Below are 24485 nucleotides of genomic sequence, written 5' to 3'. Positions count from 1 at the left end.
ATTGGAGTCACCACCTGATTAAGTTTATGATAATCTACTGTCTTTCTCCAAGATCCATCTGTTTTTTGCACAGGCCAAATAGGCGAATTAAATGGGGATGTGGTGGGAATCACCACCCCTGCATCCTTCAAGTCCTTGATGGTGGCAGTAATCTCTGCAACCCCTCCAGGGATGCGTTACTGCTTTTGATTTACTATTTTTGTAGGTAGAGGCAGTTCTAATAGCTTCTACTTGGCTTTTCCTACCATAATAGCCCTTACTCCACATGTCTGGGAGCCCATGTGGGAATTTTGCCAGTTGCTGAATATATCTATTCCAATTATGCATTCTGGCACTGGGGAAATCACTACAGGATGGGTTCGGGGACCCACTGGACCACTGTAAGACACACCTTAGCTAAGACTCCATCAATAACTTGACCTCCATATGCCCCTACTCTGACTGGTGGGCCACAATGACGCTTTGGGTCTCCTGGCACTAGTGTCAATTCAGAGCCAGTGTGTCCAGTAATCCCCAAAAAGTGTGATTATTTCCTTTTCCCCAGTGAACAGTCACTCTCATAAAAGGCCTAAGATCCCTTTGGGGAAGGCTAGGAGAAAGACTGACATTATAGATTTTTGGCAATGTAGTGGGTCCTTCCTCAAAAGGACCTGGCCTCCCCTTCATTCAAGGGGTTGTGGGTCTGTAAACTGATGCAAGTCTGGGAATTGATTGAGAGATGGTAACTCTGTATTCTGGTGATTCAATCTAGTTGCTGTTCATGTGGCCTAGAATTCTTCTGTCTATACAGATCAAGTAGTAGGCTTGTCATGTATTTCACTACTAGGAACACCATAAGCAAGTAGCCAATGCCATAATTCCACACATGTCAGACTATTCTGATTACTGTTCCAACTCTGCTGTCCATTATGGTAACCACGTCCACCTTGTCTTTGTCGATTAACTGCTGCCACTTGGCCCCTACTACCACAGGGTCCAATCAGCCCCATCATAGTTAAGTGTCTTAGTTCAATTAGGGAAGTTCCCACTGTCAAATTAGGTTTACATAAAATAGCAATCACAGCAGTCTTCAAGGATGCTGGAGCTCCCTTCACAAATTTATTCCTCACAGTACTGGTGAAAGGTGTGTCTTCTGGACTCTCCATCTCTGGTTCTAGGGGTCTAATCTGCTAAATCCATTCTAACAGGCCAATTTCCCTAAGCCTCTTGATATCTTCTTCTACATTATACCAAGGCAGGTCTGGTACTTCAACATGATTTAAGGTAAGCCACCGCATAATCTGTGCCTCAGTAAGCCAACCAAATAAACTATTAGATCCTTTCCTAACCTCTTGAGCTGAGATATTGAATGAAGAATCTATACTTAGTGGGCCGAAATCAATAAACCCAGACTGATCCAATCTTACATTCCTTGCACCATTATCCCACACCCTCAGTAGCCATTCCCATACATATTCTCCAGGTTTCTGTCTGTACATATTAGCAAAATCAAGTAGGTCTTTTTGGGTATAGCATATCACCTCCTCAATCACACTTTCTATTTTACCTCTTGGGGCTCACTTGTACTTGACTTTATTTATGTGTCTGGTAGCAGCAATGGGTGTTTGAGGCAGTTCTTGAGAGCATTCAGGAATGTCTTCCATAGCCTCCACCTCGAACAATGACCCAGCAGGAACAGCTGAGTTAATCCCATCAAACTGTGGAGGAGGGGATAATGGTTTTATAGTAATCCATTCAGATGGGAAGGATTCAACAAAATTTACAGGCTCCATATCCTGATCTTCCTGATTATCTGTCCGTATGTCCCCATTCCAGGTTTCAGGATCCCATTTTTTCCCAATCAATGCCCTCACTTTAACATCAGACACTGTTATGGATTGGCAATTTAATTGGTGTTGAAATTCAGCCACCCTTACATAAGATGCTGGGTTTGGTTTTCAACAATATCAGTTCTGTTACTGGAAGATATAAGGCTTTCTTTCAGAGCACAACCGGAAGCACTGAGGTCTTTTATGCGGCGCTTAAGCCGAGACTCAGCAGCTTTGAGCTCATCTTGCTCTTTCACCACTTTGTCTAGTGTAAGTAGGACCAACCAACCAGCTTTCTTATACTCCTCATGCTGACAGAATTGCAGGAAAGTATCAAATATCCAATCACCCAGAGCATCACTTCTCACAAGTACTTGATCTAGTGGTCGTGCTATTTTGCATATTAATATTGCCACCTCATTCCGTGGATTAGCAGGGCCCTCTTTACTAACAGATGCAGGGTCACTAGTGTCTTTAAGATTAATCAAACTGGAGAACCAATTTAGGAAGCCCATCCTTATGATTTTGTCTCTCTAGTACTACTCCCAGTACCAAATGTGTTAGACTGGGACTGGGTTCTCTAGAGAAACATAACCAGTAAAGCTTTTATATATGTGTATATATAGAGAAATTTATCTTAGGAAAATGGCTCACACACTTATAGAAGCTGGCAAGTCCAAAGTTCCTGGATCAAACATCAAACTGGAGGCTTTTCCACATCAAGCTGGAGGCTTTTCTGACTCTTGCAACCACAGGGGCTGTGGAGCTCAAGGCTGGCAGGCAGTACACTGGCTGTCGACTCCAACGAATGACGAATCCAAGATCTCCAGGCCAAATGGTGGACTGTTCACTCATGGACAGTTGTAGGCAGCACAACAGAATCCCAATCTACAGAAGAATGTCTCTTTTCCCAGGATGTCCTTGGATATACTGGAAGCAGGCCACACCTCTAGGGAAATTCCCTTTCGACAGATTGCCTGCTCAAACATAATCATCTGATCTCATCATGGGAATAACCACATCACAACAGCTTAAACCACACAGAATTGTGATCCAGCCAAGTGGACACACAGCTCCAACTATCACACCATCTAAAGAATAACTATGATGCACTGAACACCAATGACCAAAAACCAGAGGAATTGTGGGATGACATCAAGAACATCATTCATGAAGAAAGTAAAAGTACATGTAAAAGGAAGAAAAGACCAAAATGGATGTCAGAAGAGACTCTGAAATTTGCCCTTGAATGGAGAGTAGCTAAAACAAGTGAAGAAATGACAAGATAATAAAGCTGAACCAAAGATTTCAAAGAGCAGCTCAAGAAGACAAAGGCAATTATTATAATGAAATGTGCAAAGACCTGGAGTTAGAAAACCAAAAGGGAAGAATACATGGCATTTCTCAAGCTAAAAGAGCTGAAGAAAAAATTTAAGCCTTGATTTGCTATATTGAAAGATTCTATGAGCTATATATTGAATGATTCAGGAAACATGGAAAGAAGATGGAAGGAATACACAGAGTCACTGTACCAAAAATAATTGGTCAATGTTCATCCATTTCAGGAGGAGCCATATGAACAAGAACCAATGGTACTGAAGGAAGAAGTTGAAGCTGCACTGAAGGAATTGGCAAAAAACAAGTCTGCAGGAATTGAGAGAATGCCCACTGAGATGTTTCAACAAATGGATGCTACATTGGAGGCACTCACTTTGTTATGCCAAAAGATTTGGAAGACAGCTACCTGCCAAATGACTGGAAGAGATTCATATTTGTACCCATTCCCAATAAAGGTGATCCCACAGAATGTGGAAATTATCGAACAATATCATTAATATCGCCTGCAAGTAAGATCTTACTGAAGATAATTCAAAAACGGTTGCAGCAGTATATTGACAGAGAACTTCCAGAAATGCAAGCTGGATTCAGAAGAGGATATGGAATGAAGGATATCATTGCTGATGTCAGAAGGATCTTGGTTCAAAGCAAAGAATACCAGAAAGATGTTTCCTTGTGTTTTATTGACTATGCAAAAGCATTTGATTGTGTGGATCATAACAGATTATGGGTAACATTGAGAAGAATGGGAATTCCAGAACACTTAATTGTACTCTTGAGAAACTTGTACATAGAACAGGAGGCTGTCATTTGAACAGAACAAGGAGATACTGCATGGCTTAAAATCAGGAAGAGAGTGTGTCAGGGTTGTATCCTTTCCTCATACTGTTTGATCTGTATGCTGAGCAAATAATCCGAGATGCTGAACTATATGGAGAAGAATGTGGCATCAGGATTGGAGGAAGGTGCATACAACCTGCAATATGCAGATGATACAACTTTGCTTGCTCAAAGTGAGGATGAGTTGAAGCACTTACTGATAAAGATTGAAGACTACAGTCTGCAGTATGGATTACATCTCAATATAAAGAAAACAAAAATTCTCACAACTGGACTATAAGCAGTATCATGATAAATAGAGAAAAGATTGAGGTTGTCAAAGACTTCACATTGCTTGGTTCTACAATCAACACCAATGGAAGCAGCAGTCAGGACATCAGACAATGTATGTTGTTGTTAAGTACCATCAAGTAGCACTTGGCAAATTGGCTACAAAGGACCTCTTTCAAGTGCTGAAGAACAAAGATGTCTCCTTGAGGGCTAAAGTATGCCTGACACAAGCAATGGTATTTTCATTCATCTCATATGCATGTGAGAGCTGGACAATGAATAAGGAAGACAGAAGAAGAGTTGATGTTTTTGAGCTGTGGTGCTGGTGAAGAATGCTGAAAGTGGCATGGGCTGCTAAAAGATCTGAACAATCTGTCCTGGAGGAAGTGCAACTGGAATACTCCTTGGAAGGAAGAATGGGCAGACTTGGTCTCACCTACTTCGGTCATGTTGTCAGAAGGGACCATTCCCTGGAGAAGGATGTCATGCTTGGTAAGTTGTAGCGTCGACAAAAGAGGGGAAGGCCCTCAACAAGATGGATTGACACAATGGCTGCGGCAGTGGGCTCAAGTATAGCAAGGATCATGGAGCTGGCATGGGACTGGGCAGTGTCTCGTTCTGCTGTGCATGGGGTCGCTATGAGTCAGAGACGACTCGATGGCACCTACCAACAACAACCTAGTAATTGCAATCATAGGAGATATAATCTCTTCACACATTTATATAATAAGCAAAGAATATAAACAGATGTCTGAGATTGTAAGAAATGTCACGTCTGTGATTGCTTCTCTTGACGCATTCCTGTTATTTTTTAAATGTAATAATTTTTTCTTATTTATAAAACCAAACTACTTGCTTGGATAATTATAAAAGTTATCAAGAATAAAAGAAATATAATCCCTCCACTAAAAGATGAACTGTTGGAGCTCTTTCATAGATAGATGGATGGATGAATGGATGAATGGATATTGGATGGATGGATGGATGATGCATGGATGGATGATAGATATTTAATAAAATTATGAAAATTTTCATTTTACAACATAAAATTTCCCATGTCACTGAATAACTTTTGTAAACAAATTTCTAACAGCAGGATAAGATATAAATGTGAAGGAATGCTATATTTATTTTGATCACTCCCTTATTGCAGGGCTCTTTTCATCTTTTCACTGTTATAAATAACTCTGCTTTGCAGATCACTGCACATAAGCATTCCCCAAAAATCTGGTTATTATTGTAAGAGATATTCCTAATGCTGGAATTATTGAATCAAAGAGTATGAAGTATATTATTGCAATATTTCCACTTCTGTCTAATGAGATATGCTTTAATAATAAAGCAGGGATTATTGATGGGTCACATGTAACCTAAAAAGGAAGATTTTTGATAAGATTGTTCACTTAAACTGTTTAAAATAAAAATTGTCACATTGGGTCCAATTTAGTCCCCATTACTCAGGATACAGAGTGCACATTAAATGCTAAAATATCTGCAGTCCATTGATCAATAAGCTAGTCCTCCAAAATGCTAGTCACTTATGTAGCCAGGCAGCATGACATGGTGCCTCTAGGACCCATAGCAGGACCTCTCACATACTTCCCTTGTGTTGTGAGTTGAATTGTGTCACCCAGAATGATATGTTGAAGTCCTACCTCCAGTACCAGTGCTTGTGACCTTACATGAAAGTAGAGTCTTTGCAGAAGTACTCAAGTTAGATGAGGTCATACTGAATTAGTTGTTGTTATTGTTGTTATGTGCCGTCAAGTTGGACCCAACTCATAATGACCCCTCCTTGATTTTCCGAAGCAGTATCACTATGGAAGTAGATTGCCCAACCTTCCTTCCAAGAAGTGGCTGGTGGGTTTGAACCACCAGGCTTCTGGTTAGCAGTCAAGTGCCTTAGGCACTGTGCTACCAGAGCTCTTACTGAATTGGTGTGGGCTCTAAATCCAATGACTTGCATCTTATAAGGAAGGGAGATTTGGAGACAGACAGACAGAAAAAGGCCCTGTGAAGATAGAGACAGTAATTGGAGTGATTTATCTATAAGACAAGAGATGCCAAGGATTGCTGACCACTACCAGTAGCTCAGAGGGAGTCATTGAACAGACTCTCCTTCAGGGCCCACAGAAGGAGCCAATCCTGCTGATACCTTGATTCTGGACTTCTGGCCTCAAGAACCGTGAGAGTTGTGTTAAGCCGCTCAGCTTGTGGTAATTTGTTACAGCAGCTCTAGGAAACTAATAGACCTTTGGAAACAAGTAAGTTCCATATTCAGTCTTTCATTCAGCAAACAGTTGCTGAACCTGGTTGGGCCCAGCTGGGTGCTTGTGCTTCCATACCCTTCTTCCTTTTTCTGGGAACAGAATTGTTCAGAACATCCCAGAGTTTTTGTAATTTATAAACACACAGTCTTTCTTAAATACATCTGGTTCCCAGAACCTCTCCATTAATTGTCATGTTTCATTTGACCTCACTATTATCTATGTTTTTATAGGAACAAAAGAAATTTGTGAAACAAAACTAGGAACGAAACAGATTTTTTCAATAAAATATTCCAAACAGACTAAAAGTTATAGGGAGTGATATAGCAAACACTGTTTACCCAGCTTAAGAAATAAAACATACATGATTGAATTCCTCTCCCATTCCTCTGGCCATCCCCAGAGGTGGCCACTGTATTCAGTTCAGTGTTTATCATTCCCAAGTCTGTCTTTATATTTCTATTATATGTGTAAATATGTCACTAGAACATAAGCTCCAGGAAAGCAGGTCATTTGCTTTTTCAGTGCTGTATTTCCAGCACCTGGAGCAGTGTCTGGCACATGGTCATTATTTAATAAATATGGATCAAATGTTAAATAAATAATGTATTCCTATGCAATATAAGCATTTTTTCATGTACTCAACTTCTTATAAATGGTCTCATATTATACATATCTTTCTGAAACTTGCTTCTTTTTTGTTCAATCTACGCTGGTAATGTGACTCTGTCTCATTCATTTTCACTGCCGTACAATATTCCACTGCATGGATATAACTCAAGTGAGTTGTCCATTCTTCCACTGATAGGAATTCAGATTATTTCAAACTTTTAATATTGCAAATTTGCTGCAGTAAACATTCCTGTACTATATTTTATTCAATTGTATAAGAGTTTCTCTAGAAAAAATAGAAGGGTTTGGGATGGCTAGGTGAATGGATTTGTGCATCCTTAATTTTATTATATGTTGCCAAACTGCTCTCACTAAACTAATCCTTTGAAATGTTTAAAATGTAATAAATCTATACCATTAAACATTGATTTATATAAGTCTACCACTTCCAGCAGTTATGTTTGGAATATAAGTATCACCTCTAATTAAATTAAAAACATCTTTAGCAGCAATACTATAGTGTTCAGGTAAGAACTATAGGCTTCCTCTATGTGATATTTCTGTATTTTTCTAAATTAGTTTTGTTCCAAGGCCTCTACCCTTCTGAGTAATGAAGTTTCATTCTCAGTTATGGTTGGAGACTCCCCCTACCTCTTTCCAAGGTCTCACTAGAGTCTGGGGAGACTTAACAGGTCCAGAAAATTTGAAGAGCCTTCTGGTCTTCAATTTCTTATAGTCAACATCAGATGTTTTTTGTTCAAGTCTGTGATCAACTCGAAGATGGGCAGCTCATTTCATAACATCCATGCCAATATAACCAGGTAGACCAATGGGCAGTTGAGATCCCAGGCTTTCACTTACCAAACCTACAAGAGGTTTTAGCATTTCCTAAGGCTGTTGACATGGTAGTAGTTCTCATCTCTCCTCTATTCACAAATGACAAACCCCTCTTTTCTCTGTAATAATCTCTCTCTCCTGATTTGGAGAGACAGCAGCGGTTCACTACTCTCTCCAAAATTTCCACCCCATACCCCTCCCCTTTGAAAATATTACTCCATCTGCCCTAGGAGCCTAGGCATTCTCTTATGTTTTGGTAGTGAACTTAAAAAAGAAAATAAGACATGGTTACTTTACAGTCACATATCTGCTTAGCTTTATTTCTAGAAATTTTAATCAGCTTTCATTTACTGCGAAAATTATCACATTCAAATAACATTTAAATTTTGTAGTACAGGTCACAGTCACCTTGTTAACATTATCTTTTCCACAAAGAGACTTATGTATTTGCCAAAACAGGAAATTAATTTTTATTGCATAAAAAATCATTATCAGGCAAAGTCAGTTTAAATAGATAACATTTCTGTCTGCAGCTCTTCACTGTGAAAAGTTTTAACTGATTGCATCTGGCTCACAAGTAAGTGGATGACATTAATCTTGCACATTTTCTTGATTGGGTCTCAAGCTTTATTTTTTCCTTTTGTGGAATTTAGTCTGTAGACAGTAATCTTTACCAAGAGCTAAGATCTCAAGTCTCATGTTCTATCTGGACAAAGATCTTGAGCAAGCTGGTTAATCGTGTTGTTCTTCCCTTTGGTCTACAATAGAAGGCTTTTTCCTCTGCCCAAGCATTGATGACCAGCTAATGCTTCATAAGCTTTATCCACACCACACCCCTACCCTGTCACTATTATTAAGTTCATTTCATAGATGAGGAAACTGAGGCTCCAAGTGTGGAATCTTGCCCAGGGTGGAATACCTATTACATAGCAGAAGGAGGGCTTGAACATAAATCTATCTGACTTCAACACCAATACTCTAAACCCAACAGCACATTAGAATCACCTGGCAAGCTGCTGACACTGCCTACATCTAGACCTCTAATACCAGAATTTCTGATTTAATTGATCTGGGAGTGAAGTCTGTGTAAAATTTCCCAGGTGACTGTAATATGCAATTGCTGTGAGAATCACTGCCACTACACTAAGAATGCTGATGGCTGAAAAGGATCAGGTGTGCAAAATAGTTGCCCAATGGGTTTCCAACATGTCAGAAACTAGGATCTTTTCAATTAGTTTATGTGTAAAGAAAATGTGCTTGTTTATGAAGGTGATTCTTAAATCACAATAAATGTAACAGAGGTGCCTGGGATTTTGCAAGTTCCATATAGTTTTCAATAAAACTGGTGGCACTGGTTAAAGCACTTGGCTCCTAACCAAGAGGTGGGCAGATTGAACCCACTAGCTTCTCCATGGAAGAAAGATGTGGTAGTCAGTTTCCATAAACATTATAGCCCTGGAAACCCAATGGGAAAATTCTATTCTATCCAGTAGGGTCACTTTTAGTTGCAATCAACTCAATGGCGCTGAGTTTTGTTTTGTTTTGTTTTCGGTATTCAGTTATTTAGGCCAGCCTTTATCCGTAGTGATAGGCAGGAAGAAAAATACCAGAGGAATCCCCCAAAAGGGCAAATTGTTTCTCAGCAGTGCTAGTTGTTAGGCACTGTCAAATCAGTTGTGACTCATAGTAACCATATGTACTACAGAAAGAAAAGTTGCCCTGTTGTCCTGCAGCATACTCACAATCATTGCTATGTTAGAGGCCATTGTTACAGCCACTATCTCAATCCACTTTCCTCTTTCTCACTGACCCTCTACTTTACCAAGCATCATGGCCAGAAGAACTGGCCTCTCCCGATAACATGTCAAAAGTACATGAGATGAAGTCCTGCCATCCATGCTTCTAAGCAGTATTCTGGCTGTACTTCTTCCAGGACAGATTTGTTTGTTTTTCTGGCAGCCCATGATATATTCAATATTCTTCACCAATCACATAATTCAAATGCATTAATTCTTCTTTGATATTCCTTATGCATTCTCCAGCTTTTGCATGCATATGTTGTTCTTGTGGTTAAGTGCCGTCGAGTTGTCTTGACTCATAGTGACCTTATGTACAACAGATCGAAACACTGCCAAGTCCTGTGCCATCTTCACAATCATTGCTATACCTAAGCCCATTGATGCAGCCACTGTGTCAATCCATCTCATTGAGGGCCTTCCCCTTTTTCTTTGACCCTCCACTTTACCAAGGATGATATCCTTCTCCAGGGAATGGTTCCGTCTGACAACATGACCAAAGTAGGTGAGACAAAGTCTGCCCATTCTTGCTTCCAAGGAGCATTCCAGCTGCACTTCTTCCAGGATAGATTTGTTAGTTCTTTTAACAGTCCATGGTACTCTCAGCAATCTTCACCAACACCACGACTCAAAAGCATCAACTCTTCTTCGGTCTTTCTTATTCACTGCCCAGCTCTCACATGCATAAGAGGCAATAGAAAATACCATGGCTTGAGTTAGGTGCACCTTAGTCTTCAAGGAGACATCTTTGCTCTTCATCACTTGAAAGAGATATTTTGCAGCAGATTTGCCCAATACAATACATCGTCTGATGTCTTGACTGCTGCTTCCATTGGTGATGCTTATAGAACCAAATAATATGAAATCTTTGATGACTTCAAACTTTTCTCTGTTTACATGATGCTGTTTATTGGTCCAGTTGTGAGGATTTATGTTTTCTTTATATTGAGGTGTAATCCATACTGCAGACCGTGGCCTTCAATCTTCATCAGTAAGAGCTTCAGGTCATCCTCACTTTCAGCAAGCAAAGTTGTGTCATCTGTATATCGCAGGTTGTTAATGAGTCTTCCTGCAATCCTGATGCCATCTTCATATAGTCCAGCTTCTCAGATAATTTGCTCAGCATACAAGCTGAATAAGTATGGTGAAAGGATACAACCTTGATGCACTCCCTTCTTGATTTTAAACCATGCAGTGTCCCCTTGTTCTGCTCAGATGACAGCCATCTGGTCTATGTACAGGTTCCTCATGAGGACAATTAAATGTTCTGGAATTCCCATTCTTCTCAATGTTACCCATAATTTGTTATGATCCACACAATCAAAAGCTTTTGCATAGTCAATAAAATATAGGTAAACATCTTTCTAGTATTCTATGCTTTGAGCCAAGATCCATCTGACAATGATATTCCTTGTTTCACATCCTTTTCTGAATTCAGCTTGCACCTCTGGAAGTTCTCTGTCAATATAATGCTGCAACCCTTTATGAATTATATTCAGTAAGATTTTACTTGTGTGTGATAGCAATGATATTGTTTGATAATTTCCACATTCTGTTGGATCACCTTTCTTTGGAATGGGTACAATATGGATCTCTTCCAATCAGTTGGCAAGGTATCTGCCTTCCAAATCTCTTGGCATAACCGAGTGAGTGCCTCCAGTGGGGCATCCATTTGTTGAAACATCTCAGTGGGTATTCCATCAATTCCTGGAGCCTTGTTCTTCACCAATTCCTTCAGTGCAGCTTTGACTTCTTCCTTCAATACCATTGGTTCTTGATCATATGCCATCTCCTGAAATGGATGATCATCTACTAATTCTTTTTGGTATAGTTACTCTGTGTATTCCATCCATCTTCTTTTGATGCTTCTTGCATCATTCAACATATTGCCCCTTGCATCTTTCAATATTGCATTTTGAGGCTTAATTTTTTCCCCTCATTTCTTTCAGCTTGATAAATGCCGAGTGTGTTCTTCTCTTTTGGTTTTCTAACTCCAGGCCTTTGCACATTTCATTATAGAAATTGGCTTTGTCTACTCGAGCTGCTCTTTGAAATCTTCTGTTCACCTCTTTTATCTTGTCATTTCTTCCATTTGCTTTAGTTACTTGCTGTCCAAGGGCAAGTTTCAGAGTCTCTTTTGACATACATTTTGGTCTTTTCTTCCTTTTCTGACTTTTTAGTGACGTTTTGCTTTCCTCATGGGTGATGTTCTTGATGTCATCCCACAGTTCCTCTGGTGTTCAGTCATTGGTATTCAATGCATCAAATCTATTCTTTAGATGGTCTCTAAATTCAGGAGGGATATAATCAAGATCATATTTTGGCTCTTGTGGACTTCTTTTACTTGTCTTCAACTTCAACTTGAACTTGCATGTGAGCAGTTGATGGTCTGTCTGTTCCACAATCACCTCCTGGCCTTGTTTTGGCTGGAGATATTGAACTTCTCCATTGCCTCTTGCCATAGATGTAGTCTGATTCCTGTGTACTCATATGGAAAAAAAAAGTCCATGTGTATAGCTGCCATTTGTGTTATTGAAAAAAGGTATTTGCAATGAATAAGTCATTGGTCTTTCAAAATTCTATCATGCTATCTCCAGCATTATTTCTGCCACCATGGCCATATTTTCCAACTACCAGTAATTCTTCTTTGTTTCCAACTTTTGCATTCCAATCACCAGTGATAATCAACATATCTTGATTGCATGTTTGGTCAATTTCAGACTGCAGAATTTGGTAAAAATCTTCAATTTCCTTATCTTTGGCTTTGGTTGTTGGGGCATACATTTGAATAATAGTTTATTAACTGGCCTTCCTTGTAGACATGTGGATATTATCCTTTCACTGACAGCATTGTACTTCAGGACAGATCTTAAAACATTCTTTATGATAATGAATGCCACACCATTTTTCTTCAATTTGTTATTGCCCACATAGTAGATTGTATGGTTGTCTGATTCAAAGTGGCCAGATCCACTCCATTTCAGCTCTCTAATGCCTAGGATATTGATCTTCATGTGTTCTATTTCATTTTTGACAACTTCCAGTTTTCCTAGATCATACTTCATACATTCCATGTTCCGATTATTAATTGATATTTGCAGCTGTTTCTTCTCATTTTGAGTCATGCCACATCAGCAACTGGAGGTCCTGAAAGCTTTGTTCTATCCATATCATTAAGGTCAGCTCTACTCCGAGGTTGCAGTTCTTTCCCAGTCATATTTTGAGTGCCTTCCGACCCAAGGAGCTCATCTTCTGGCAGTATATCAGACAATATTTCAGGGCTATTCATAAAGTAGTATACCAGTAATATATCAGATAGTGTTTCACTGCTATTCATAAGGTTTTCATTAGCCAGTTCTTTGAGAAGTGGATGGCCTCTTCCTTCTTCTGAGTTTGTCCTAGTCTGGAAGTTCCACAGAAACCTACCTATCATGGGTAACCCTGCTGGCATTCACAACACTGGTGACATAGCCTCCGGCCTCATAGCAACACATAAGCCATCACCAGACAACAAACTGACAGACAAGTTTGTCTCCCTTAGTCATTCCAAACCACTCCATACACTTCCTGGCCTCCATTAAAGCCACTCTAAACCCCACAGCTAGCTCCCCTTCTGGGTTGCTCTTAAAGCTGGTGCTCCAAACACCCCTGGCACCCAGCTCTGCTTCCACACCACCCCTCAACACTGCTCCTCCAAACACCCCAGCACCCTGCTCCACTTCCAGGCTGCCCTTTAAAGCCACTGCTCCAAATACCCCAAGCACATGCATATGAGGTGATTGGAAATACAGTGCCTTCAGTCAGACACACCTTAGTCCTCAAAATGACATCATTGCTTTTTGACATTTTTTTTCAATCCCAAGAGCTTCTAAACCAGCTGACCCATTTATTTGAGAATATTGAGAAGAACAAAATTAAAGAATCTTTATGAAATTCCTATGGAAAATTCAGTCACAGGGCAAGTAATCAGTTCTTTTTCCCATGTTATTGAGGACTGAGAGCTCTCGATATTCTTTGGAGAATAAGCAGTAGTTTTGCTGGATGTTGCCAGTACTCAGAAAGAGCATTCATTTACACATTCAAACCAACCATTACTATTGCACATATTAACTTTACTTGCCATCTGATACCTTAAATGTAGGGTACCTCACAAATAAATTTTAAAAATCCTTTCCAGAATAACCACCACTCGTCTGTCAGTTTGTCATTGTATTGTGGTGGCTTGAATGTTGCTGTGATCCTGGAAGCTAGACCAATAGGATTTCAAATGCAAGGTCATCCATGGTGGACAGGATTCAGGAGAGCTTCCACACTAAGAAGGAGATGGCCATGGCCCACTCCACTTCTGAATAAATTGGCCACTGAAAACCTAATGAATAAAAGGGAAACATTGTCTGATATAGTGCTGGAAGGTGAGCCCCTCGGGTTGGAAGGCACTCAAAATACAACTGGAGAAGAGCTGCCTCCTCAAAGTAGAGTTGACCTTAATGACATGGATTGAATAAAGCTTTTGGGACATTCATTTGCTGATGGGCACAACTCAAAATGAGAAGAAACAGCTGCAAACATCCATCAATAATTTTGACATGGACTGTATGAAGTATGAAGGTAGGAAACTTGAAATTTGTCAAAAATGAAATGGAATGCATAATGATCATTATCTGAGGCATTAATGAGTTGAAATGGACTGGTATTGGCCATTTTGAATCAGCAATAATATGGTCTATTATGCCAGGAATGACAAATTGGAGAGAAATTATGTTGCATTCATCATCCAAAATTACATTCCAAGATCTATCCTAAAGTACAAGGCTGTCAATGATAAGATAGTATCCATATGCCTACAAGACCAATTAATACTAATTTAAAAAAAAAGACCAATTAATACTATTATTCATATCCATACACCAACCACTAATGCCAAAGATAAGGAAATTAAAGATTTTTGCCAGTCTGAAACTGACCAAACATGCACTCGAGATGTATTTATAATTACTGGTTATTGGAATGTGAAACTTGGAAACAAGAAGCATAGGTAGTTGGAAAATATGACCTTGAATATAGAAATGATGCTAGAGGTCACATGATAGAATTCACAAAAGCAAGGTCTTATTCATTGCAAATACATTTTTTCAACAACATAAATGGCAACTGTACACATGAACCTCACCAGATGGAATACACAGAAATCAAATCAACTACTTCTGTGGGAAGAGGTGATAGAATAGTTCAATATCCTAAGTCACAACAAGGCCAGGGGTAGATTGTGGAACAGACTATCAATTGCTCATATAGGATTTCAAGTTGAAGATGAAGAATATTAAAAGAAATACACAAGAGCAAAGTTTGACCTTGATTATATCTCACCTGAATTTAGAGACTATTTAAGGAATAGATTACATGCATTGAACCCCATTGACCAAAGACCAGGCAAGTTGTGGATAACATCAAGGACATCATACATGAAGAAAGCAAAAGGTATTAAAAAGACAGGAAATAAAGCAAGCACCAAAATGGATATGAGAAGGGACTATGAAACTTACTCTTGAACAGAGAATAGCTTAACCAAATGGAAGAAATGATGAAGTAAAGGAACTCAACAGAAGACTTTGAAAGGCAGCTTGAGCAACCACAGTAAGGTATTATAAAGAAATGTGCAAAAACCTGAAGTTAGAAAATGAAAAAGGAAGTACAGCTAGGCATTTCCCAAGCTGAAGGAACTGAAAAAAAAAATCAAGCCTCAACCTGGAATATTGAAGGATTCTGTGTGCAAAATACTAAACAATGTAGGGAGCATCAAAAGAAGATGGAAGGAATACACAGAGTCACCGTACAAAGAGGAACTGGTTGATGTTGAACCATTTTAGGAGGTAGCATAAGATCAAGAACTGACAGTATTGAAGGTAGAAATCCAAACTTCACTGAAGTGGTGAAAACAAGGCTCTAAGAATTGACAGAACACTCAGTGAGATGTTTCAACAAATAGATGAAGAGGTGGAAGCACTCATTTATTTATCCTGGGAAATTTGGAATACAGCTACTTGGCCAACCAACTGGAAGAGATCCATATGTGCACCCATTCCAAAGAAAGATGGATGATCCAACAGAATGTGGAAATCATGGAACAGTATCATTAATATCACACACAAGCAAAATTTTGCTGAGGATAAGTCAAAAATGGTTGCAGTAGTATATTGACAGGGAACTGCCAGAAATTCAAGCCGGATTCAGAAGAGGGTGTGAAACAAGGGATATCATTACTGATGTCAGATGGATCTTGGCTAAAAGTAGGGAATACCAGAAAGATGTTTAGTTGTGTTTTATTGACCATGCAAAGGCATTTGTATGAAATATAAAAATTGATTATGGATAACCTTGTGAAGAGTGAGAATTACAGAACACTTAATTGTGCTCATAAAGAACCTGTACATAGACCAAGAGGTAGTAATTTGAGCTGAGCAAGGGAAAACTGCATGGTTTAAAATCAGGAAAAGTGTGTATGAGAGTTGTATCCTTCCACCATACTTATTCATCTGTACGCTGAGAAAATAATCCAGGAAGAAGAATAGGGCATCAGGATTGGAGGAAGACTCATTATCAACCTGCAGTATGCAGACAGTACAACCTTGCTTACTGAAAGAGAAGATGACTTGAAACACTTACTGATGAAGATCAAAGACTACACTTCAGTATGGGTTATACATCGACAGAAAGAAAACAAAAATCCTAAGATGCACCAGACCCAAGCCATGATTTTTTCAGTAGTCTCAGATGCATGTGAGAGCTGGACAGTGAATAAGGAAGACTGCAGAAAAATGGATGTATTTAATTGTGGTGTTGGTGAAGAGTATCGAATGTACCATGGACTGCTAGAAGAATGAACAAATCTGTCTTGGATGAAGTACAGTTGGGATGCCCCTTAGAAGCAAAAATGGCCAAACTTCATCTCTTGTACTTTGGTCATGTTGCCAAAAAGGACCAATCCCTGGAGAAGGATATTATGCTTGGTAAAGTAGAGGGTCAGTAAAAAAAGGGGAAGACCTGCAATGAGATGGATTGACACAGTTTCTGTGACACTGGACTCAAGCACGGAAACAATCATGAGGATGGTGCAGGATGGGGCAGTATATTTCTCTATTGTACATAGGGTTGCTATCAGTCAAAACCAACTTGACAGCACCTAACAATAATAAAACAAGACATAGCATAAAACCATTTCCATATGGACTAATATCACTGAAAAATCACATTATTACAAGTTTAAAAAGCACTGTAAGAACCACTAGAATTTTAATGAAATAGTATATTTTACATCTAGAGTTTCTTCCATAAATAAGTTCCTTTTCATTTGCTTTCTTTGTTAAATAACATTTGCTCAAGTATTATGCTCTATGAAGTGAACTCTTTCATAGATGCCATGTAAAAATTATACTATATGTACCTCATTACAGAAACAGATGGAAGAACAGGACCACACAGTTAACTAGAAGGTAACATAAGAAAAAGCTGGGGTTTTAATAAAACTTAAAACTCAGACTACAGAAAACCAAAAACACATCTTTTTTTTTTTTTCACATAGAACTTCCACACACACGTATATATAAAACGTTTGCCTCACCAGATTTTCAACAAGTCTGCTTGGAATGATGCTAGCTTGTAGATAAATGTTAACAAAAAAAGTTAACAAGTTTCCACAGGTTCAAAATGTTTCTTTTGAAAAATAATCATTTCAAAATATATCATAATTTGTTTACACAATTTAAAAAGGGAACAAAAATACCTTTCCTCTAAGCCTTGTTTAGAAACTAAGAACAACCACCAGCCCCAGGTGTGGAAAAGGTGGCTGTATGATGACACTTGTTCACTATTAGTGCTTTTTATCCCTTTAATGAGGTCTTCTGCTGCACATTTTCCTAATGTAATATGTCCTTTGATTTATTGACTGCTGTTTTCATGGGCATTGATTGTGGATCCAAGCAAAGTGAAATCTTGACAACTTCAGTCTTTTCTCTATTTGTCATGATGTTGCTTGTTGGTCCAGTTGTGAGGATTGTGGTTTTTATTTTCTTTTGCAACATAATCCATACTGAAAGCTTAAGTGTGTAATCTTCAGTAAGTGCTTCAAATCCTCTTCTCTTTCAGCAAGCAAGGTTGTATCATCTGCATATCACAGGTTGTTCATGAGTCTTCCTCAACTCCTGATGCTGTGTTCTCCTCCATATAGTCCAACTTGTCAGATTATTTGCTCAGCAAACAGATTCAATAAGTATGGTGGAAGCATACAACCATGGTACACAGCTTTAATGATTTTAAACCATGAAGTATCCCTTTGTTCTGTTTGAACCACTGTCTCTTGGTCTATGTACAGGTTCCACATGAGCACAAGTTCTACAATTCCCATTCCTCAAAATATCCATAATTTGTTATGATTCACACAGTCGAATGCCTTTGCATGGTCAATAAAACACAGGTAAACATATTTGTGGTATTCTCTGCTTTCAGCTAAGATCCATCTGGCATCAGTATTGATAACCTTCTTCTGAATCTGACTGAATCTGGTAGTTCCTTGTTGATGTGTTGCTGAACCATTTTTAAATTCTCTTCAGCAAAACTTTACTTACATGTGATATCCATGATATTTTTCTATAATTTCTGTATTCTTTTGGATATATTTTGTATATCTTTCTTTGGAATGGACACATATATGGATCTCTTCCAGTCAGTTGGCCAGGTTGCTGTCTTCTAAATTTCTTGGCACAGATGAGTGAGTGCTTCCAATGTTGCATCCATTTGCTGAAACATCTCAAATTCTGTCAATTCCTGGAACCATGTTTTTTGCCAGTGCCTTCAGTGAAGTTTGGATTTCTTCCTTCAGTATCATTGGTTTTGAACATATGCTACCCCCAGAAATGGCTGAACATCAACCAATTATTTTTGGTACAGGAACTCTGTGCATTACTTCCATCTTCTTTAAAAAAAAAAAAAAAAAGTATTGTGATTTGGGTGAAAGTTGACAGAGCAAATTCATTTTCATATAGCATTTCATACACATTTTTTTTTCATGACATAGACTGCAATTCCCTACAATGTTAACAGCTCTCTTTCCGCTTCCTCCCTGTAGTTACCACTTCCCTGTGTCCTTCCTTCCCATGCACTCCTGCCCCACAGCTATCTCCCTGTGCAAACATTGCCCTTCTGTTCTCCCACTCCAAAGAGTGTGTCTACCTGATGTAAATGTTGACCCACGTGACTGTCTATTGTTTGACTGGAAGCCATAGGAGTGAGTTCAGTTGCAGACCTGAAGGGTAACTAGGGGTCATGATCTCAGGGGTCTCACCAGGCTCTATCAGACCAGTAAACTTGGTCTTTTTATGATTTTGAGTTTTGTTCCACATTGTTCTCCCACTCTACCTAGGATCCCCTGCACCAATCCCCCTCCAAGTGGTTGACAGTTGTAGCTAGGCACCATCTAGTTCTTCTGGTCTCATAGTCATGTAGGCTGAGGGTCACATGGTGTACTTGTCCCGTGGACTAATTTTTTCCATAAGTCTTTGGTTCTCTTCACTCTTCTTTGCTTTGGTTGAGGAGAGACTCATTATTGCATCTAGATAGCTGCTTGCAAGCTTTTAAGACCCCAGTCGCTACTCACCAAAGTAAGATGTAGAACAATGTTTTTTGTGTAGTATATTATGCCAATAGAGCTTAATGTCCCCTGTGACCAATGGTCCCAAGCCCACAGGTCCAACTACTCCCTCAGGGTAGCTGGCTGTGGCCGAGAAGCCACCACAACTTTGTCCCTTGTCAGCTCTACTATACACCCAGAAATTCTTACAGCTCATACAAATATGCATGTAGAAACATTGTCTGCTAACCCTATACATCATCATGGAGACACTACCCTCTGCCTAGATATACCTGATCATTCAGGCTGTCCACCTATCTATCCACCTATAGATCAGTGCTTGCTATCACTGACAACGAAGTACTGTACACACAAATGGGTGTTTATTGTCTGTACCTCCCATGTACCTCTCTACATCTTCCTCCTCCTCAGTGCCACCATGTTGATCACTCATTTTTGGTACATTACCCTTCCCTCCACCAAAATCAATACTTATCTCCACCTATCTAGCAATGTTCCCTCCCCTCCCATCCCATCCCTGTTAACCAACAAAGAAAGCTTCCTTCCATATATAAACCTTCCCTTGACATTTTACAATAATGAAGTAATACAATATTTGTCCTTCTGTGATTGACTTATTTCACTCAGCATAATGTCCTCTAAGTTTATCCATGTTATGTGGTGTTTTACAGATTCTACATTATTCTTTAGTATTGCACAGTATTCTGTTGGATGTATGTACCATTCTTCTGTTGATGGGCACTTAGGTTGTTTCCATCTCTTTGCTATTGTAAATAGTGCTGCGATGAACACATATCTGTTCTTGTCCTGGCTATCACTTGTTTAGGATATAAACCTAGTAATAGGATTACTGGATCAAATGGTATTTCTAATTCCGAATTTTTAAGGAATCACCATACTGCTTTCCACAGTGGTTGTATCATTTTACCATCCCACGAATGGTGTATGAGAATCCCAATCTCTCCACATCCTCACCAGCATTTGTTATTTTCTGTATGGTTGTACTTTGCTATCAGTGTTGGGGCAAGATGATATCTCATCTCTCTGATGGCTAATGATTGTGAACATTTCTTCATGTGTTTGTAGGCAGCATGAATATCTTCTTTGGTGAAGTGTCTATTCATGTCTTCAGCCCATTTTTTTGATTAGCTTGTTTGTCTTTTTGTTGTTGAGGTGTTGGAGTTTTCTATACATTTTAGTGGTAAGTCCCTTTTCAGGAATGTTGTTGCCAAATATTTTTTCTCAGTCTGTAGGTTCTCTTTTTACTCTTTTGGTGAAGTCTTTTAAAGCACAAAAATATTTAATTTTTAGAAGGTCCCATTCATCTAGTTTATCTTCAGCCATTTGTGCATTTTGGGTTATGCTTGACAGTCTATTTCTGCCATAAATTAGGTCTTCTAAATTTGTCCCTATCTTTTCCTTCAGGAACTTTGTTTTTGGGTTCACATTTAAGTTTTTGATCCATCTGGAGTTAGTTTTTGTGTATGGTGTGAGATATGGATCTTGTTTCATTATTCAGCAAATGGATAACCGGTTTTGCCAGGACCATTTGTTAAAGAGACTATCTCTTCCCCCATTTAATGGATTTCGGCCCTTTGTCAAAAATCAGCTAACCATAGGTCAATAGATCAATTTCTGGGTTCTCAATTCTGTGTGTCTGTCATTGTATCAATACCAGGCTGTTTTGACAACTATGGTTGTAGAGTTGGTTTTGAGATACAGGAGTGTGAGTTCTCCTACTTTGTTCTTCTTCTTCAATAGTGCTTTGCTTATCTGAGGTTTCTTTCCTTTTCATATAAAATTAGAGATTGATTTTTCCATATCCTTAAAGAATGTGATGGGATCTGGATTAGGATTATGTCAAATCTATTCTTGATATTGTCTCTAAATTCAGATGGGATATATTCAAAGTTGTGTTTTGCTGTCATTGACTTGTTTTAATTTTCTTCAGCTTCGATTTGAACTTGTATAGGAGCAATTGATGGTCTGTTCGGGAGTTTGCCAACAGCCTTGTTTTGACTGATGGTATTGAGCTTCTCCATCATATCTGTCTACAGATACAGTCTGTTGGATGCCTGTGTATTCCATCTGGCAAGGTCCACACGTATAGTCACCATTTATTTTGTTGAAAAAAGGTATTTCTCATGAATAAGTCATTTCTCTTGCAAAATTCTACCATTCTATCTCCAACATCATTTCTATCACCAAGGCCTTATTTTCTAACTACTAATACTTCTTCTTTGTTTGCAACTTGTGAATTCCAATCACTAGTAATTATCAATGTACCTTTATTCATGTTTGCTCAGTGTCAGTTTTCAGAAGTTGGTTAAAAAAAAAAAAAAAAAAAAACACCTCAAATTCTTCATCTTTTACATTAGTTGTTGGTGTGTGAATTCCAATAATAGTTGTATTAATTGGTCTTTCTTATAGATGTATGGATATTATCCTGTCACTGACACATTGTACTTCAAGGTAGATCTTGAAATGTTCTTTCTGACAATAATTGTGATACTGTTCCTCTTCAATTTGTTGTGTTTGGCATAGTAGACTATAAGATTGTCTCATTCAAAGTAGCCAATACCAGTCCATCCATTTCAATTTTGACAACTTCCAATTTTTCTAGATTTCATCTTTCATACATTCCAGCAGTCATTAATGGGTCTTTGCAACTGTTTCTCTCATTTTGAATGGGAATCCACTACTCGTCTGTCAGTTTGTCATACTATGGTGGCTTGTGTGTGGCTATGATGCTGGAAGGTATGCCACTAGTATTTGAAATATCAGCAGGGTCACCCATGGTGGATAGATTTCACTAAAGCTTTCATACTAAGACAGAGTAGGAAAAATGACCTGGAGATCTACTTTTAAAAAAATTGGCCAGTGAAAACCTTATGGACAGCAATAGAAAATTATCTAATACAGTGCCAAAAGATGAATCCCATCAGCTTGGAAGGCTCAAAATATGAGTTCTTTGAAGCACTACCTCCTCAAAGTAGGGTCAACTTTAATTATAAGGATGTCATTAAGCTTTCAGAACTTCAATAGTAAATGTGTGAATTAATACTTTTTTGGAGTCCCTGGGTGGTGCAAATATTTAACACACTCAGCAGCTAATCAAAAAGTTGGAAGTTCAAGTCTCCCCAGAGACACCTGAGAAGAAAGGTCTGTTAATCTAATCATGAAAAATCAACCACTGAATACCCTTTGCACAGTGTTCTACTCTGACACACATAGGGTCACTATGAGTCAGATGCAACTCAACATCTTCTGTTTGAGAAGAGGTCTCATTTAGTATCTGTCTGAATAGAGATCTCTAAGGAGGTTAATGGACCATGATCTGCCTTTATACCCTGCTGGAGAAAAGAGCCACTTCAACATGGATACCATTCTGCATCTCCAAACTTGAGCTGGGGCTTAGAAAGTAGTAAGAGTTGGCCAGGCAGAGGTGACAGCATGTGCAAAGGCAGATACTTAAAAGAAAGATTATAGGTTGTGTTCCAAGTAAGGTAGACAGCTATCCCAGTCAGCCTGGGACTTTTCCAGTTTTATAGCTGAAAGTCATAGGTCCTAGGAAGCCCCTTGGTACTGGATGGTTGGTCATCCATGTTCCAAAAAACCATGGAGTGGAGAGGGAAGAACATACAGGAAATCATTGAATCTCAAAGCCTGGTCTTCTCATCTGTCCCATGCAGCCTTTTCTACAACCCAGTATGTTCCCTCTGCTTGAGACTGAGCAACCCACTTTCTGTTGTCTGGGATTTGATGTTTTCCTCTTTGTGTATGCCCTTGTTTTTTTATTGAGCACATCCTGTGGTAGCTTTCTTAAAAAAATTCCATGGGGGGGTAAATTTTTTTTTAAATCTTCTTTATTGAAAGATTTTATTCTTGCCTCATAATTTTCTGATAGTTTAGCTGAGCTCCTCAAGTGGCTTCATTCACTTTTTCTCTATGTTCTACTTTACCATATTGGGAGTCTGGTGTTATTCTAATTTCCAGTCCTATTATTGTGACTTGTGACCTCCCTACCCTCCCCCAGCTATCCCTAGGAAAATTTGTAAGATTTTCCTGACTGAGGTTCTGAAGTTTCATGGTGATGTACCTTGGTGTGAATGGGCATTTGGCATGATGTTTCAGTGTGTGGTCTCAGGCCCTTCAATCCTGGGAAATTTTATTATTTTTCTTTCTTTGCTCATTTTGTACTCTCTACTATTTCTATGCATTTTGAATCAAATGGTAGGCTTCCTGAATTGATCCTCTAATTCTTTTCTTTTCTATCTCTTAACCTTTGGTCCTTTCTATGAGATGCAATTATTTCACCTTTAAATTGTTGTACTTAACTTATTTTAATTATCATATTTTTGATGTTTAAGAGCTCTTTCTCTGTTTCCAGGATCAAACCCAGAGCATGAGATTAAAGTGTCAGGGTTTAGAGGACCATAAAAGATGAAAATATTTCGATTTATGGAAATAAAGCATAAATTTCACAGTTTCTCAAGGATTAATTCATTTAGGCTGGGAAGGAATGTTAAGACTCCAAATTGCTTCACTTGTAATTCATTGACTATCAGAACACTATTGAAGGCAAATGTTAGGATAGTTTTTTGAAAGGAAAAAAAAAAGCTCTATGGATGCAATATCTTCTCATATCTTACTGAAAATAATAATATTTTGATTGCTTTTCAAATTTGCTTTGTTTCTTACATTGTCTTTACTTCCTTTGGATTTAATTTGTTTATTTATGTTACATTTAAAAGTTTCCTCACAAGTTTTGAAGGAAGTTTTGAAGTTCTGGTAGTGCAGTGGTTAAGGCATTAGCTGCTAACCAGAGTTTGTTGGTTTGAACCCACCAGCTGCTCTGTGGAAGAAAGATGAGGCAGTCTGCTTCTGTAAAGATTTACAGCCTTGGGAACCCAATGGGAGTCGCTATGAGTCAGAATCAACTCAATGGCAGTGAGTTTAGTTTGGTTTTTTGGTTCACAAGTTGTTGTTGTTGTTGTTAAGTGCCGTCGAGTCGTTTCCGACTCATAGCGACCCCATGCACAGCAGAACGAAACACTGCCCGATCCCGCGCCAG

General features: G+C 38.8%; 1 protein-coding gene across 1 annotated transcript in view; it reads left to right on the top strand.

Annotated features, from left to right (window-relative positions):
• Nucleotides 1–24485, top strand: part of AK5 (adenylate kinase 5) — a 483936-nt gene that overhangs the window by 269179 nt on the left and 190272 nt on the right. The window lies entirely within an intron of this gene.

Source organism: Orycteropus afer, unplaced genomic scaffold, assembly GCF_000298275.1.
Source record: "Orycteropus afer afer isolate SDZICR_OR568_19922 unplaced genomic scaffold, OryAfe1.0 scaffold00164, whole genome shotgun sequence".
Lineage (NCBI taxonomy): Eukaryota > Metazoa > Chordata > Mammalia > Tubulidentata > Orycteropodidae > Orycteropus > Orycteropus afer.
This window is presented reverse-complemented; position numbering and strand designations above follow the sequence as displayed.